Source organism: Mobula hypostoma, chromosome 3 (assembly GCF_963921235.1).
Source record: "Mobula hypostoma chromosome 3, sMobHyp1.1, whole genome shotgun sequence".
Lineage (NCBI taxonomy): Eukaryota > Metazoa > Chordata > Chondrichthyes > Myliobatiformes > Myliobatidae > Mobula > Mobula hypostoma.
Genome location: NC_086099.1, coordinates 203,517,453 through 203,534,746, shown reverse-complemented (window position 1 = coordinate 203,534,746; position 17,294 = coordinate 203,517,453). Strand labels below are relative to the sequence as shown.

Here is a 17,294-nt window from a genome sequence, read left to right as displayed (position 1 = left end):
TCTCCATACCTTGTGCTTGAGTCTGAACTCAATGCTCCACATCATGGTCTAGCTCACTGGAAACTGGTGCAGTAATGTAACGATCATTGGTACAGTAGGGCTAGTGTTTTCCACTGCCTGCCTATGTTTGCAGAGTAGTGTGAATGTACTAATGCTAGTGTTGTAGAAGAGTCGTATTTTAGGATTTAATACATGACAACTGATAGGAATGATTTATTTTGTGGTGAAACACCTTTATTTGAGTTGAGAAATTGCAGTAAAGGCAACACTGTGGTTCTCTCTCTCTCCTCCTCTGCCATATTGCTGGAACTACACACTCATAATTGTCTGGGGGAGATAAATCTGATGAGGCATAATTTTATACTTCACCTGTGCAATTCCAACCCTCTGACAGAAGATGATGTCCGATAATGTCATCTTGCTAAAATGCACCTTCCCTCTTAATCTTGAATTGAATTGAATTGACTTTATTACTTACATCCTTCATATACATGAGGAGTAAAGATCTTGAACTAAGATTTGAGCTTCCCATCTCATGGCCTGAGCAAAAAGGTATTCAGCCAAACAGTATTCAGTCTGTCTCTGAAGTTAGGCCGTTGACTTACTTTCACCCTTTCATATGGTCAAACTACCTTCACCTTGAATAACAATGTTTCAAACAATATTGGAGCATTTATTTGCAGTATTGACGTCTCGCTCTCTTGTCATCTCGTTCTCCTGCTCTCCCACTTGTTTTCCGTAATTAGAATACAATAGCACATGACATAGGAGTAGCCCAGTTGTTTCTTCAAACCTGCTTTGCACTGTTGTAACTAGATGTTATAATTATGTGGTTTATGTCAGTTTTTTTAGTCTTGGTTTGTCTTGTGTTTCTGTGATATCATACTGGAGGAACATTATATCATTTCTTAATGCGTGCATTACTAAATGACAATAAAAGAGGACTGCGTGTCCTCTTAATCTGATCTAATCCAATCTAATCTGTAAGATCATAATTGTAAATACTTTGTTCTTCTGTGACAATTTATACAACAGTGCACCATTCCTATTCACTACATTCTAAGTTGCAGTTGTCGATTTGTCTTTTCTATCACTGCATGATGCCCAGTCTTCTGTCAAAGTAGTCTAAATGAGTGGTCCCAAACCACTGGACTGCGGACCGGTACCAGGCCACGAGGAAACAATATGATTTGGCGATATGAAACGATATGAGTCAGCTGCACCTTTCCTCATTCCCTGTCACGCACTGTTGAACTTGAACACCCCGCCCCCCGCCCCCCCCCCGGGTAGGCTGGTCCGCAAGAATATCATCAATATTAAACCGGTCCGCTGTGCAAAACAGGTTGGGGACCCCCAGTCTAAATATTTCACTTGAGAACCTCCTTAACAAGGATATTGGTTGCAGTGAAGTTTAAGCAATGGTTGTAGAAAATGTTTACTGTTCTAGAAGAAGATGAGATTGGAGAAGTTGTGGTTAGTGTTGTTGGAAAGTTGAGAGGAAATTTGACTTCAGTATAAAGATCATGAGTGGTTAAGATAGGGTAATTGGAGGGCAAATACTGGGTATTAAATACAATGGAGGTGAGAAGAAAAATATTTATTTTCATAGAGTAGTTATGGTCTGGAACTTGCTGCCTAAGAGAGCAGTGGAAACAGTCAAGGCTTTCAAGAAGGAATTACTTGGCACTTGAAGGAAAATAATGTTATGACTATGTAGGGTAAGAATGGGAAAGGAACAAAATAGGCTTCTCTGCAGGGAACCAGCACAAATTCAGGGAACCAAATGCTCATCTCCTATGTTTTAACAACTTCTTTAGCAGCCCCTCAGCTTGAAACATAACTTACATTGTTGTGCACTGCATCAGTTCAAGAAGCAACTCATCACTGCCTTCTCTAGGACTGTTGGGAGTAAGCAAGAAATGCAATACTTGCACCTAATGAATGAAAAATAAAAATGTACAACCCATTTGGTAGGCTTATGGAAAGTGCAAGATGTGTTTTTGGCTAAAACATGGTGGACCTTTTAATATTTAAACTTTATTGGGATAGTAAATCACCATAAGATTACAAAGTTAAATTTATAATTGTTTGATTAAATAGTAGTGCAGGAGGACTGAGTAGATCAAAAACAAAGCAAACTGAATGTTTAATAACCTAATATTTATACTTAATATGGAACAAATGAATGAAAAACTGTCTTGTCAGTTCGCATCAAGTATGAGTTAAAAAGAAAACTTATAAGTGGTTATTTGACGTAAGCTTCCAACAGGAGCAGTCAGTTTTGTAATGCACAAGGTAAGTTTAATAAATCAAGTAGTTTTATCAAACTGTATTCTTTGTTATTGGATTTTCTTGGTTTGATTGTGCAGAATCTGTCCAGTAGATGGTGCCAGTGAGCCATGTTTCTCTGCCACATAGCAGCATTAAAAATAGCTTTTTTTCCTAGTCTGCAACTAACACTTAGATGCAAGTGTTTTAAAATAAAATGGGAATAAAAGAAAAAAATGGCTTATTTCAGTTTCTAAAATTTACAGTAATGGCTACTTTAAGAGTGATGCAACACAGAAAACATTATTTGGCCTGATTTGCATTTTGACAGGGCCTTCCAGTTAGTCTTGTGCTCCTGATCTTTTTCCACAACCCTGAAATTAGCCTCTTATAGGTGTATATCCTGCTCTTTTGCAAACTTTATTATTGAATCAGTTTCACAGCCCTTACAAACAGTATGCCCTCTATTTCTCTGGTTTTGTGTTCTTTGTCCACAGATTCTATCCTAGCTTTAATGTTCAGTTTACCTCATCCTTGGAGTGTCCGGAATGATTTACAGCCAGTGAAGTACTTTGTGCATTGTCATTGCTGCTATAATATTTAATGCTTCACCTGAAAGTTGGCTTTGCTAACATTGCGGCATTATTTTTAAAATAATTTTTTGGCATGCAGTTGTTGTTAGCAACTTCAGCATTCAATGTCCATTCCTAATTGTCCTTGAGAAGGTAAGGGTGAGCTGTTACCTTGAGATGCCACCGCCTGTGAGGTTGAAGGTACTCCCAGAGTGTGGTAGGAAGGGAATTCCAGGACTTTGACACTGCCCTGTATAAGGAGCAGTGATATATTTCTTTTAATTCAGAGTGCTCTGTGGTAATGTTCCCATCCATTTAATTGCCCTTGTCCAATCTCAGGATTGGATGTCATGCATTTTTTTTGAAGATGTCTTGATCCCAGTTGCGGTGTAGATTGTAAATTGTGTGCTAGAGATCCAATCTTTAAAGCATAGTAGTCTTCTTCTGAACTGTCATCATTAGAACTGTCCCATTTTGAATTTTGTGTGCCAGTTTTGCTTATACTGTTGTCTCTACTCCATAAAATATATGGTGGATAATTGTTTCTGTCTCATTCACAATTAACAGGGCATTACAAGTTTGTGTGTATGAATATTTGGTAATCAGTACTTTTCCTCTGTGGCCTGGCTTGTGAGACAGTCCAGGGGATTGATTAGCGGGAGAGGTGAAGGTGGTTGGGGGTTGCGTTTCTAGTGACCAGGCTGAGCATGGATATTGGAGGATTAAGAAAGGTCTGGAGATTGGAGAAGGAGATGGATGAAGTTAGGACTGATTATGAAAGAGCACATGCAACGGAATTCTCATTTTTATCAAAGGGTAGGAAGAAGAGGGACAGACACAGTTGTTTCAATTAAAAACTCTGCTTTTTCAGTTTAGTGCTAGATTTTCTGCTTTGGGTCATCCACCACTTTTGCAAGCAAAAATTTCATCCTTTGCCATCAGGAGAGCGCTTGAACCTAGAAAATAACTAAGAGATTGAAAAGGGATTATCCTTTTTACAGTAAGAGTGAACTACACTCAGTGGCCATTTTATTAGGTAAACCCGTACCCCTCATTTTTCCTTTTCCTTGTAGTGCGGGAAGATAATTATTGTAAAAGTGGAAATAAATTCTTGACATTCACGTCGTTCCGACGTCCTTCAAGGCTGCCACCATCGTCCCTGTGCCGAAGAAGTCTTCAGTGTCCTGCCTCAATGATTACTGTCCTGTTGCACTCACATCCATCATCATGAAGTGTTTCAAGAGGCTCGTCATGAGGCACATCAAGACCCTGCTGCCCTCCTCACTGGACCCCTTTGCAGTTTGCGTACCGTCGCAACCGTTCAACAGACGATGCCATTGCCATCACCCTCCACCTGGCTTTAACCCACCAGGACAAAAAAGACACATACGTTCGAATGCTGTTCATAGATTTCAGTTCAGTATTCAACACAATCATTCCTCAGAAACTGATTGGAAAGCTGAGCCTACTGGGCCTGAACACCTCCCTCTGCAACTGGATCCTAGACTTCAGTCAGTCCGAATTGGTAGCAGCATCTCCAACACCATCACACAGAGCACGGGGGCCCCCCAGGGCTGTGTGCTCAGTCCACTACTGTTCATCTGCTGACCCACAACTGTGCTGCAACACACAGCTCGAACCACATCATCAAGTTCGCCGATGACATGACCGTGGTGGCTCTCATCAGCAAGAACAATAAGTCAGCATACAGAGAGGAGGTGCAGCGGCTAACGGACTGGTGCAGAGCCAACAACCTGTCTCTGAATGTGAACAAAACAAAAGAGATGGTTGTTGACTTCAGGAGGACACGGAATGACCACTCTCCGCTGAACATCGATGACTCCTTCGTAGAGATTGTTAAGAGCACCAAATTTCTTGGTGTTCACCTGGCGGAGAATCTTACCCGGTCCCTCAACACCAGCTCCATAGCAAAGAAAGCCCAGCAGCGTCTCTACTTTCTGCGAAGGCTGAGAAAAGTCCATCTCCCACCCCCCATCCTCACCACATTCTACAGAGGTTGTATTGAGAGCATCCTGAGCAGCTGCATCAGTGCCTGGTTGGAAATTGCACCATCTCGGATCGCAAGACCCTGCAGCGGATAGTGAGGTCAACTGAGAAGATCACCGGGGTCTCTCTTCCCGCCATCACAGACATTTACACCACATGCTGCATCCGCAAAGCAAACAGCATTATGAAGGACTCCACACACCCCTCATACAAACTCTTCTCCCTCCTGCCATCTGGCAAAAGGCACTGAAGCATTTGGGCTCTCACGACCAGACTATGTAACTGTTTCTTCCCCCAAGCCATCAGAGTCCTCAATACCCAGAGCCTGGCTTGACACCAACCTACTGCCCTCTACTGTGCATATTGTCTTGTTTATTATTTATTGTAAAGCCTGCACTGTTTTGTGCACTTTATGCAGTCCTGGATAGGTCTGTAGTCTAGTGTATTTTTGTGTTGTTTCTATTCAGGTAGTTCAGTGTAGTTTTTGTATTGTTTCACATAACACCATGGTCCTGGAAAACGTCTCATTTTTACTATGTTCTGTACCAGCAGTTATGGTTGAAATGACAATAAAAAGTGACTTGACTTGACTTTGGCCTTTTATAGGATTTTGAGGTCACATACTACGTGCATCATTTGGTAGCATTTTATTAGCTTTCTTATTGAGTTTGGTGTTATGGCAAGAAAGCTATTAACTGTTACCATTATCTTAAGACCCAACTTCTGGTTTTTTTATATATACTCACTCAGTGGCCACTTTATTATGTACACCTGCTTGTTAATGCAAATATCTAATCAGCCAATTATGTGTCAGCATCTCAATGCATAAAAGCATGGCGACATTGTCAAAAGGTTTAGTTGTTCAGACCAAACATCAACCAATTTCCCCAGGGATCAATAAAGTATGGCTATGACTATGACTAATGGGGAAGAAAAAAACACTCACACTCAACAGTCTCCAAAGTTTAAAGAGAACAGTGTGAAAAACAAAAAAAAAATGGTGAATGGCAGTTCTGTGGGTAAATATATCTTGCTAATGAGAAAAATCAGAGGAGACTGGCTGGACTGATTCAAGCTGACGGAAAGGTTACAACAATTGAAATAACTATGTATTACGACAGTGGTGTGCAGAAGAACATTGCTGAATGCACAACACATCAAACTTTGAAGTGGAGGGGCTACAGAGGAAAAAACCATGAGCATACACTTAGTGGCCACTTTATTAGCTACAGGAGTTGTCACTTGTAACTCACCTCACCTGGGTACTAACATCAAATTGCACTAAGATGTGCACCAAGATACAAAACATAGACGAACCTCTTAATTAAAAACCAATCAATTAACGGTTCTAAAATGCAAGCACTTTGTATGTCAGAATAGCTAAGTTATTTCTGAACACTATCTAGATTTCTGAAGTTAGGTACTCAGTTCTTAGGTGGCTAAGCATTTTCAATAGCATCAAGCAAGTAGGACCACATTTTACAGTGGAGGTACTTATGAACCAAATGTAAGGCACTCTTTGTTTACACTGAAGAAAATTATTGACCAGATGTAAAACAAGCATTTACATTGTACCTCCTTTGAGAAAAAATAAGTTATTGCATTATCTTCTGGTCTTGAGGCAAAACATCTGATCACAGGACCCTGTTGGATGTTGGTAATATAAAATACTGCCACCCTAGTTCATTAGTTCATTGGAGAGAGTGACAGCGGGGAAGCTGCATGGCCTTGGTTGTTGCATGGACCAGGCCCTCATGCTGCGACCATGCCTGTTTCATCCAGCTAGGCAGGAGTTGACTGACAGAAATGGTGTGGGTGAGAACAGAGGTGTGATGGATGTGTTGGAATCTGTGCTGGGTTGGGAGCTGGCCCTTCCCTTCTGTACTGCTCACCAGTGTGTGCTTTTGGGAAGATGAGCTGGATTTTTAGTGGCTGACCTAGTGTGAGACAAGCTGGTTCACCTTCATCTGCTGAACCAGCACGAGATGAGGAACTGCTGCGTACTTGTTCTTGCAGAAACATGGCTCCAGGACAACACCCCATGCACTATCATACTTAAGGCCATACCACTTGGACTAGTGTCAATATTATTTTTTTGTGACTGTAAGTGTTATGGTGACAGTATGTGCTGTGTGTTCTGTTTTTTTACCTTGGGCCCAGAAGACCATGTTCTTTTAGCTGTATAAATGTGCATGTTTGAATGACAGTTAAAGTTGAACTTGAACTTAAAATAGTTAAAGGTAAGTAAAACCCTTAAATTCCGTATGTTATTCTTCGATGGAGGCTAGATTATTTGACATCGTTAACATGCTTCATTAACTTTAAGTACTTGGTCACTCAATGAATGATATTGTTGGGAATTAAGGTTTGGTTAGGGCACTCAGCTTTCTTTCCTTGTGCATGATTTCATGCCTTGCACAGCCTCTGGCAGTTGCACTCATATTACCAGATTTTCATTCTTCAGGTCAGTATTGAAGTAATTGATGTTTGCATCTTTGGAGGCATTTTGAGATCAGTTGTTAAAATAAAATGGACATCGCTGAAGAGCAAACTGTTTAAATTTTACCAGAGACATCGAACTGTTTTTCTGTAAACTCCCAGCAGGACATTGTGTGTCTATTAACTGTGTAAGAATGAACCCCTTCCAACTTAGCCATTCTCAACTGTATAAAAATCTGATTATTAAAATAATATGTAATCAATGGCTGTTTAACCATTAAAAACCACTCACTTTACTTCGGTAAATGAAAGTTAGTGGAAAATCTATTTGTATTAATTTTGAAGTAAATGTGGATTTTATTTGCAAGAATATGGGATCACAGTAGTGAGGCAGTCTTGCAGTTTGAGAGACTTGGCTTCAGTCCTGATCTTGAGTGCTGTCTATGTGGTGTTTTCATGTTTTCCTTGTGACCAAATGGTTTCCTCCAGATGCCCCCTTTCCTCCCATATGCAGAAGTCAGTTGTCCTAGTATAGTTTGAAGAATTAACTTTGCCTAGTTGATGAACCTAAGAGTGAAAAATGGGATTACTATATATAGATGCATTATGGTCAATGTGGTCAGGGAAGGTTGAAGAGCTAAAATGAGAAAATCACTCAGATTGGAAGAGCAACACCTTGATTCTGTCTGGGTAGCCTCCAACCTGATGGCATGAACATCAATTTCTCAAACTTCTGGAAATTGCCCCCCACCCCGCACCATTCCCCATTTCTTGTTTCCCTCTCCCACCTCATCTCCTTACCTGCCCATCACCTCCCTCTGGTGTTCCTCCCCCTTCCCTGTCTTCCATGGTCTTATGTCGTCTCCTATCAGATTTCCCCTTCTCCAGCCCTTTATCTCTTTCACCAATCAACTTCCCAGATCTTTATTTCACCCCCCCCCAGTTTCACCTTTCACCTGCCACTTTGTACTTCTTCCTCCTCTCCCCCCCACCTCTTACACTGACTTCTCCCCTTCCTTTCCAGTCCTGATGAAAGGTCTCGGCCCAAAACGTTGACTGTTTACTCTTTTTCATAGGTACTGCCTGACCTGCTGAGTTTCTTCAGCATTTTGTGTGTGTACACTGAAGAGCTAGTTTTGTGCTGTATGAGTCAAAGAGTCAATGGGTGAATATTGTAGTTATTCAAAGCAGTTGCATAACTGTAGCTGATGGTAGTCTCAGTGACCATGTGTGATAGTCATCGGCACACTTCAGCTCACCATATCCATATTGACCTTTGAATATCTGTGTACTCATCCCATTTTCCAGCATTTGACCTATACTCTTCTATATCGTGATGATTCAAATGCTTGTCTATCTCCAGCACCCTCTCAGGCAGTTGTATTCCAGATTCCAACCACCCTCCGCACAAAAACAATGATTCCTTGGATCCTTTTTAACCCTCATACACCAAACCTTAAACCTTTGCTTTCTGGATCTACAATATTGCCGTGAGAACATAGAACATAGAATAGTACAGCACAGTACAGGCCCTTCGGCCCACAATGTTGTGCCGACTCTCAAACCCTGCCTCCCATATAAGCCCCCACCTTAGATTCCTCCATATACCTGTCTAGTAATCTCTTAAACTTCACTAGCGTATCTGCCTCCACCACTGAATCAGGCAGTGCATTCCACACAGCAACCACTCTCTGAGTAAAAAAACCTTCCTCTAATATCCCCCTTGAACTTCCCACCCCTTACCTTAAAGCCATGTCCTCTTGTATTGAGCAGTGGTGCCCTGGGGAAGAGGCGCTGGTTATCCACTCTATCTATTCCTCTTATTATCTTGTACACCTCTATCATGTCTCCTCTCATCCTCCTTCTCTCCAAAGAGTAAAGCCCTAGCTCCCTTAACCTCTGATCATAATCCATACTTTCTAAACCAGGCAGCATCCTGGTAAATCTCCCCTGTACCCTTTCCAATGCTTCCACATCCTTCCTATAGTGAGGTGACCAGAACTGGACACAATACTCCAAGTGTGGCCTAACCAGAGTTTTATAGAGCTGCATCATTACATCGCGACTCCTAAACTCTATCCCTCGACTTATGAAAGCTAACAGCCCATAAGCTTTCTTAACTACCCTATCCACCTGTGAGGCAACTTTCAGGGATCTGTGGACATGTACCCCGAGATCCCTCTGCTCCTCCACACTACCAAGTATCCTGCCATTTACTTTGTACTCTGCCTTGGAGTTTGTCCTTCCAAAGTGTACCACCTCACACTTCTCCGGGTTGAACTCCATCTGCCATTTCTCAGCCCACTTCTGCATCCTATCAATGTCTCTCTGCAATCTTTGACAATCCTCTACATTATCTACAACACCACCAAGCTTTGTGTCATCTGCAAACTTGCCAACCCACCCTTCTACCCCAACATCCAGGTCTTTAATAAAAATCACAAAAAGTAGAGGTCCCAGAACAGATCCTTGTGAGACACCACTAGTCACAATCCTCCAATCTGAATGTACTCCCTCCACCACCACCCTCTGCCTTCTGCAGGCAAGCCAATTCTGAATCCACCTGGCCAAGCTTCTCTGCATCCCATGCCTTCTAACTTTCTGAATAAGCCTACCGTATGGAACCTTGTCAAATGCCTTACTAAAATCCATATAGATCATATCCACTGCACTACCCTCATCTATATGCCTGGTCACCTCCTCAAAGAACTCTATCAGGCTTGTTAGACACGATCTGCCCTTCACAAAGCCATGCTGACTGTCCCTGATCAGACCATGATTCTCTAAATGCCTATAGATCCTATCTCTAAGAATCTTTTCCAACAGCTTTCCCACCACAGACCTAAGGCTCACTGGTCTATAATTGCCCGGATTATCCCTACTACCTTTTTTGAACAAGGGAACAACATTCGCCTCCCTCCAATCCTCCAGTACCATTCCCGTGGACAACGAGGACATAAAGATCCTAGCCAGAGGCTCAGCAATCTCTTCTTTCGCTTCGTGGAGCAGCCTGGGGAATATTCCGTCAGGCCCTGGCGACTTATCTGTCCTAATGTATTTTAACAACTCCAACACCTCCTCTCCCTTAATATCAGCGTGCTCCAGAACATCAACCTCACTCATATTGTCCTCACCATCATCAAGTTCCCTCTTATTGGTGAGTACTGAAGAGAAGTATTCATTGAGGACCTCACTCACTTCCACAGCCTCCAGGCACATCTTCCCACCTTTATCTCTAATCGGTCCTACCTTCACTCCTGTCATCCTTTTTTTCTTCACATAATTGAAGAATGCCTTGGGGTTTTCCTTTACCCTACTCGCCAAGGCCTTCTCATGCCCCCTTCTTGCTCTTCTCAGCCCCTTCTTAAGCTCCTTTCTTGCTTCCCTATATTCCTCAATATACCCAACTTATCCTTGCTTCCTAAACCTCATGTATGCTGCCTTCTTCCTCCTGACTAGATTTTCCACCTCACTTGTCACCCATGGTTCCTTCACCCTACCATTCTTTATCTTCCTCACCGGGACAAATCTATCCCTTACATCCCGCAAGATATCTCGAAACATCGACCACATGTCCATAGTACATTTCCCTGCAAAAACATCATCCCAATTCACACCCGCAAGTTCTAGCCTTATAGCCTCATAATTTGCCTTTCCCCAATTAAAAATTTTCCTGTCCTCTTTGATTCTATCCTTTTCAATGATAATTATAAAGGCCAGGGAGCGGTGGTCACTGTCCCCCAGATGCTCACCCACTGAGAGATCTGTGACCTGACCCGGTTCATTACCTAGTACTAGATCTAGTATGGCATTCCCCCTGGTCGGCCTGTCCACATACTGTGACAGGAATCCATCCTGGACATACTTAACAAATTCTGCCCCATCTAAACCCTTGGAACTAATCAGGTGCCAATCAATATTAGGGAAGTTAGAGTCACCCATGATAACAACCCTGTTATTTTTGCACCTTTCCAAAATCTGCCTCCCAATCTGCTCCTCTGTATCTCTGCTGCTACCAGGGGACCTATAGAATACCCCCAGTAGAGTAACTGCTCTCTTCCTGTTCCTGACTTCCACCCATACTGACTCAAAAGAGGATCCTGCTACATTACCCACCCTTTCTGTAGCTGTAATAGTATCCCTGACCAGTAATGCCACCCCTCCTCCCCCTTTTCCACCCTCTCTATCCCTTTTAAAGCACTGAAATCCAGGAATATTGAGAATCCGTTCCTGCCCTGGTGCCAGCCAAGTCTCTGTAATGGCCACTACATCATAATTCCATGTATGTATCCAAGCTCTCAGTTCATCACCTTTGTTCCTGATGCTTCTTGCACTGAGGTACACACATTTCAGCCCTTCTACCTTACCGTCTTTACACTGTTTATTCTGCTTCTCTTTCCTTAAAGCCTCTCAGTATGTTAGATCTGGCTTTACTCCATGCACTTCTTTCACCGCTGTATCACTCTGGGTCCCATCCCCCTCGCAAATTAGTTTAAACCCTCCCGAACCATGCTAGCAAACCTACCTGCAAGGATATTGCTCCCCATCGAGTTCAGGTGCATCCCAACCAATCTGTACAAGTCTCACCTTCCCCAGAAGAGATCCCAATGATCTAAAAATCTAAAACCCTGCTCCCTGCACCAACTCCTCAGCCACGCATTCAACTGCCATCTCCTCCAATTCTTACCATCTCTGTCACGCAGCACTGGCAGCAATCCTGAGAACACCACCCTTGAGGAGAAATGTTTCTTGCTATCTACCTTAAATTTTCGCCATAGACCTTCATATCGCTTAGTCTTTTCTTTTTTTTTAAATAATAACCTTTTTTCCTTTTGTTTGGAGTCTTTGCTTGATCCTAATTTATTATGTCACCAATTGTCAAGAAAGATTTAAAAAAATGAAATTTTGTGAAAGTGAATTCATCAAGAGTTAAAAAGGGTATGCAAAGAAAGTTGTCTGTAAATCAGATCAGTATTTATTTCTCAACTTTAGAAAATAAATCACCTTGTCATTTTCAAATTGCTCATTTTTGGAGCTTGATTTAGTCCATTGGGATGTTCCAATAGGAATGTGAAGGTGTGATGTATTTGAGGAACTCCATAACACATATATACAATGACTATCAAATTTGTCTGCCGTACTTTCCCTTCCAGAGGATGCTAATCTTGATTCTTAGAACTGGAGTGTGGTTTACTGGAAACCTTTGGATATTTCTTTACCAAATAGTCTTACAACATGAGTTTTGCTTCAGTGTGAAATACCTTCCTCTTGTCTGGCTTCAGTGAGCCTTACTAATTGATCCCTGTCAGGGCTGGTTTATTTCCTTTCACTCTGGAGATGGAGAGGTTGACACATTGGTCTTTGTACGTGACTACAACTGACACGCCTTCAACTGAGGGATTCTTCCCTCTTCTGTAGCTGCAAAACTCTGCCTGCGATATCTCCAACTCAGCTTTTCATGGTAAATCAGTTTTGAAATGACACCTACTGATGTACTACAGTCCAACCCTATGGTGACTGTGGTTTCTGCTAATGCTGCTTGGAGAGTAGTGTCCTGCGAATTGGTGCTTGATATTCTTGCACTCCTGGTAATGTGACCCTCAAAGGAATCTACTGGGTGCTATACTTTATTGATGATATGAGCAAGTGACATTTCCACCTTCCTATTCTGCATCCCTCAGGCTAGATGGCCCCTCTTCTTGTACCTGTAGCATTCTGACTCTGAGGAATGAAGAGTACAGAGAAAATTTACAAGGATGCTGCCAGAACTTAATGGCCTGAGTTATAAGAAAATGTTGTATAGTTTAGGGATTTTTTTTCCTCTGGAGTGTAAGAGAATTATGAGAGATTTGATAGAGGTATAGAAAATTATGAGGGGTATGGACAGGGTAAATGCCAGGAAACTTTTTCCACTGAGACTGCGGTGAGAGTAGAACTAGAAGACATAGATTTAAGGTGAAAGGTGAAATATTTAAAGAAAACTTGACGAGGAACTTCATCATTCAGAGGAGGGTGCAATTGTGGAACGAGCTGCCAGCTAAATTGTGGATGCAGGTTCAATTGGAACATTTAAGAGAGATTTGAATAGGTTCATGGATGGGGTACGGAGGGCCATGATCCCTGAGGCAGGGAGGAAGGCAAAAGAGGTGGGGGTGTGGCACTGCTGATCAGAGATGGTGTCACGGCTGCAGAAAAGGAGGAAGTCATGGAGGAATTGTCTACTGAGTCTCTGTGGGTGGAGGTTAGGAACAGGAAGGGACTTTGTGGATCCAGAATTGGCTTACTCACAGAAGGCAAAGGGTGGTTGTAGACGGGTCATATTCTGCATGGAGGTCGGTGAGCAGTGATGTGCCTCCGGGATCTGTTCTGGAACCCCTTCTCTTCGTGATTTTTATAAATGACCTGGATGAGGAAGAGGAGGGATGGGTTAGTAAACAAAGGTTGGAGGTGTTGTGGATGGTGTGGAGGGCTGTCAGAGATTACAGCGGGACATCGATAGGATGCAAAACTGGGCTGAGAAGTGGCAGATGGAGTTCAACCCAGATAAGTTTGAGGTGGTTCATTTTGGTAGGTCAAATATGATGGCAGAATATAGTTTTAATGGTAAGACTCTTGGCAGTGTGGGGGATCAGAGGGATCTTGGGGTCTGAGTCGATAGGACACTCAAAGCTGCTGTGCAGGTTGACTGTGTGGTTAAGAAGGCATTCGGTGCATTGGCCTTCATCAATCGTGGGATTGTGTTCAAGAGCCGAGAGATAATGTTACAGCTTTATAGGTCCCTGGTCAGACCTCACTTGGAGTACAGTGCTCAGTTTTCGTCACCTCACTACAGGAAGGACGTGGAAGCCATAGAAAGGGTGCAGAGGAGATTTACAAGGATTTTGCCTGGATTGGGGAGCATGCCTTATGAGAATAGGTTGAGTGAACTCGGCCTTTTCTCCTTGGAGCGGCGGAGGATGAGAAGTGACCTGATAGAGGTGTATAAGATAATGAGAGGCATTGATCGTGTGGATAGGCAGAGATTTTTTCCCAGGGCTGAAATGGCTAGCATGCGAGGGCACAGTTTTAAGATGCTTGGAAGAAGATACAGAGGAGATGTCAGGGGTAAGTTTTTACACAGAGAGTGGTGAATACGTGGAATGGGCTGCCGACAACTGTGGTGGAGACGGAAATGATAGGGTATTTTAAGAGACTCCTGGATAGGTACATGGAGCTTAGAAAAATAGAGGGCTATGGGTTACCCTAGGTAATTTCTAAGTAAGTACATGTTTGGCACAGCATTGTGGGCTGAAAGGCCTGTTTTGTGCTGTAGGTTTTCGCTGTTTTTATGTGTGGATCGATGGGACAAAGCAGAGTAACATTTTGGCACAGACAAGATCGGTCAAAGAGCCTGTTTCTCTGCTGTTCCCCTTTATGACTATGGACAAGACTTGGACTTGCGTGCATCATTAAGGTGTACACCATGACTACCTCCAATCCTCTGGGAATCTTAACCACTTTGTGTTGTGATGGGAACTGGCTGCTCTGTCTGCAGCTTTGTGTATATCTCTCAGCCGCTTTGGGTAAAGTGGTCATGTGGATCATTATTGACTGTGTCCTTAGACAGTGTGACTTGATGTGGCAAATCCATGTTGAATTGGGGACTCAATAGTTTATCACAAATGAACTTGCTCAACTCATGGACAAAATGGTCATCTCTGGAATTATCTATAATGGCCACATTAAAAAGCAGAGTGTTAGCAGTGACAACTTTCAGCAACCTCTAGCTAGTTTAACAACATTTACAAAATGGTTTGCAGTGCTGTATCCTTCAGCTTTGCTAATTAAATTTTTAAGTGTTTCATTAAATTTGGAAGCTTCTCCAACTGTAATCATGGCTCTTTCTCCCTCTAACATTCCCTGGTTTCTAAATGGATCACTGGCAACTACTACGTACATAGTTGTTTGTAGTGGCAGATTGTCCTAATCGCTCCAGGTATCCACCAGAAGTTCCTTGGTCACGGCTGCATGCTTTCAGTCTCCCAGTTGTTTCCAAGGACAGCAACATCTTGGAATAGTAGTCTAACCACATGTAGATTTTCTTTACTCGCCCCTAACTAATCCAGCCATAACCTCTACTTTAAACACATTTTCTTTTACCTTTAGCAGAGTAAATGTCAGCAAGTACACTGTTGGTTGGCAGGATTGTCTTCCAACAGAATAACTTCAGCAAGAGAATCTCATCCCAAGCCCACTTGTTCCCAAACATGTATTTCAAGGGGGTCTGTATTGTGTGTGTACAGATTATAGTTACCGAGTTCTGTCAATGCAGAGTACTTTTTCTCCTTCGGCATTCATCAGGGTATAACGGACAAAAGTGTATCTTTCATTGTACAAATAGTTTTCTTTGGGTGAGTCCAGTACTGTAATTGTGATTTTGCATAACTAGAGAGTTCTCATTTTTGCATTCAGAATTTATGGGCACATTGTAATATCCCAATTCTATTTTTTATTGTGTATTTTTTAATAGAATACTCTGTTCAGTCACAACTTATATCATTTGTTGAAATTCACAGGATGCTGGAATGTAGTGAGGAGTTATTTTTAGTTGTTATGCAAATCTTTAATTACATTATCACCATTTTATTGTGTAAAAGTTTTTGCAGATTTTGAAGCAGAATGGTTTTTGTTTTTTTAGCTGTAGAGACAGCTGTTAGTTCTAATGAGGAGTGCTAGCATTACAGTATTTTCGGTGATTGAGACCCGCTCAGGGAGCAGAATGTTCCAGAACAGTCAGTGGTGTGTGAGGAGAAATTGCCGCACTGTCAGCTGGAAGTGTATGCTCCGTTGCTCTCTAGGACAAGATAAATGAGTTTTGTTGTGCTTTGGCAGAGACATCAGCTTTGCCTGGGAATAACAGTATTATGCTGTACCCCAGTGGGATTCTGCTTTTAAATTTATAGCCTATGATTGATAAAGCAAATGAGGGGTCTTATCGCTGCTCAGGTTTGACAAGAGGAGTAGTCTTTACTGTGTTTCAGATTTACCTCTTGACTAAACAATAAACCAACTGTTTCATGGAACTTTATGGTTCAGTGTAATAGCTTAATGGCAGGTTTATGAATTCTTATTTTCATCTTTATGGGTAAGTTGTTTTCGATGAGGCTTTGCACAACTGTCCTTTTCAGTATTGGGGTTACCAATACATTTGAAATTTATTACCCTGATTGTGATTATGTTGGACTGAAATGATGGTAACAGGTTTGTAGTCTCAGATCACCCAGTGTAATTGGCTTCTATTTCAGTACTCAATGCCTTTTAATTATTTCTTTTTGTGGTAGCTCTCTCACTTTAATGTAATGCAGGCTGGTGGTGTAGTGCTATCAGCACTGGACTGCCAAGGCAAGTGGTCCAGGATTCGAATCTGGCCAGCTCCTTGAACGCTTTCTATCCGTGCTGGGTTGAGGGTTGAGCTTGCAAATTAGCCTTGTAAAAAAACAGACCAAAATACTAAAGAAACAGCAAGGTTGTTGCCCGATGTGCCACAAGACGAGGAAAGGAACAACAATAATAACACTGCTGAAGTGAATTTACAAGTTTGGTGTTTTTCCCATATAAAATTTAAAGTTTTAAGATTGCCATTATAATTTAGTAAATCATTTCCATGATTAGTTAACCTTTCCTCAATTTTTGACCAATCTAATTAAATGGTGTTTCCGTCTGCACTTTGTGACTTTCTGGCATGATTGTCAACTATTGGTTTGGAAACTGCAAGTTAAGTAACACAAGTTTAGACTGGGTCTAAGCAGCTGTCTTTCTTAGTGGTAATGACAACTGTCCTGTTGATCATGGCCATTTTTAGATTACCTGCAATGAACAGAAACTTATTTCTTTTTACTGCATTTGTTAGCCACATTCCATGAAGATTGTTCCTGTAACCTTGCCTTGCAATCCGCGGCATTGTTTATCTGGTGCTGCTTTATAAACATGAATTATTTTGAGCATCACCCTGCATCATAGTCAAAATCC

General features: G+C 42.0%; 1 protein-coding gene across 4 annotated transcripts in view; it reads left to right on the top strand.

The window, feature by feature from the left end:
- wdr37 (WD repeat domain 37) overlaps positions 1-17,294 on the top strand; it is a 143,288-nt gene that overhangs the window by 82,572 nt on the left and 43,422 nt on the right. The window lies entirely within an intron of this gene.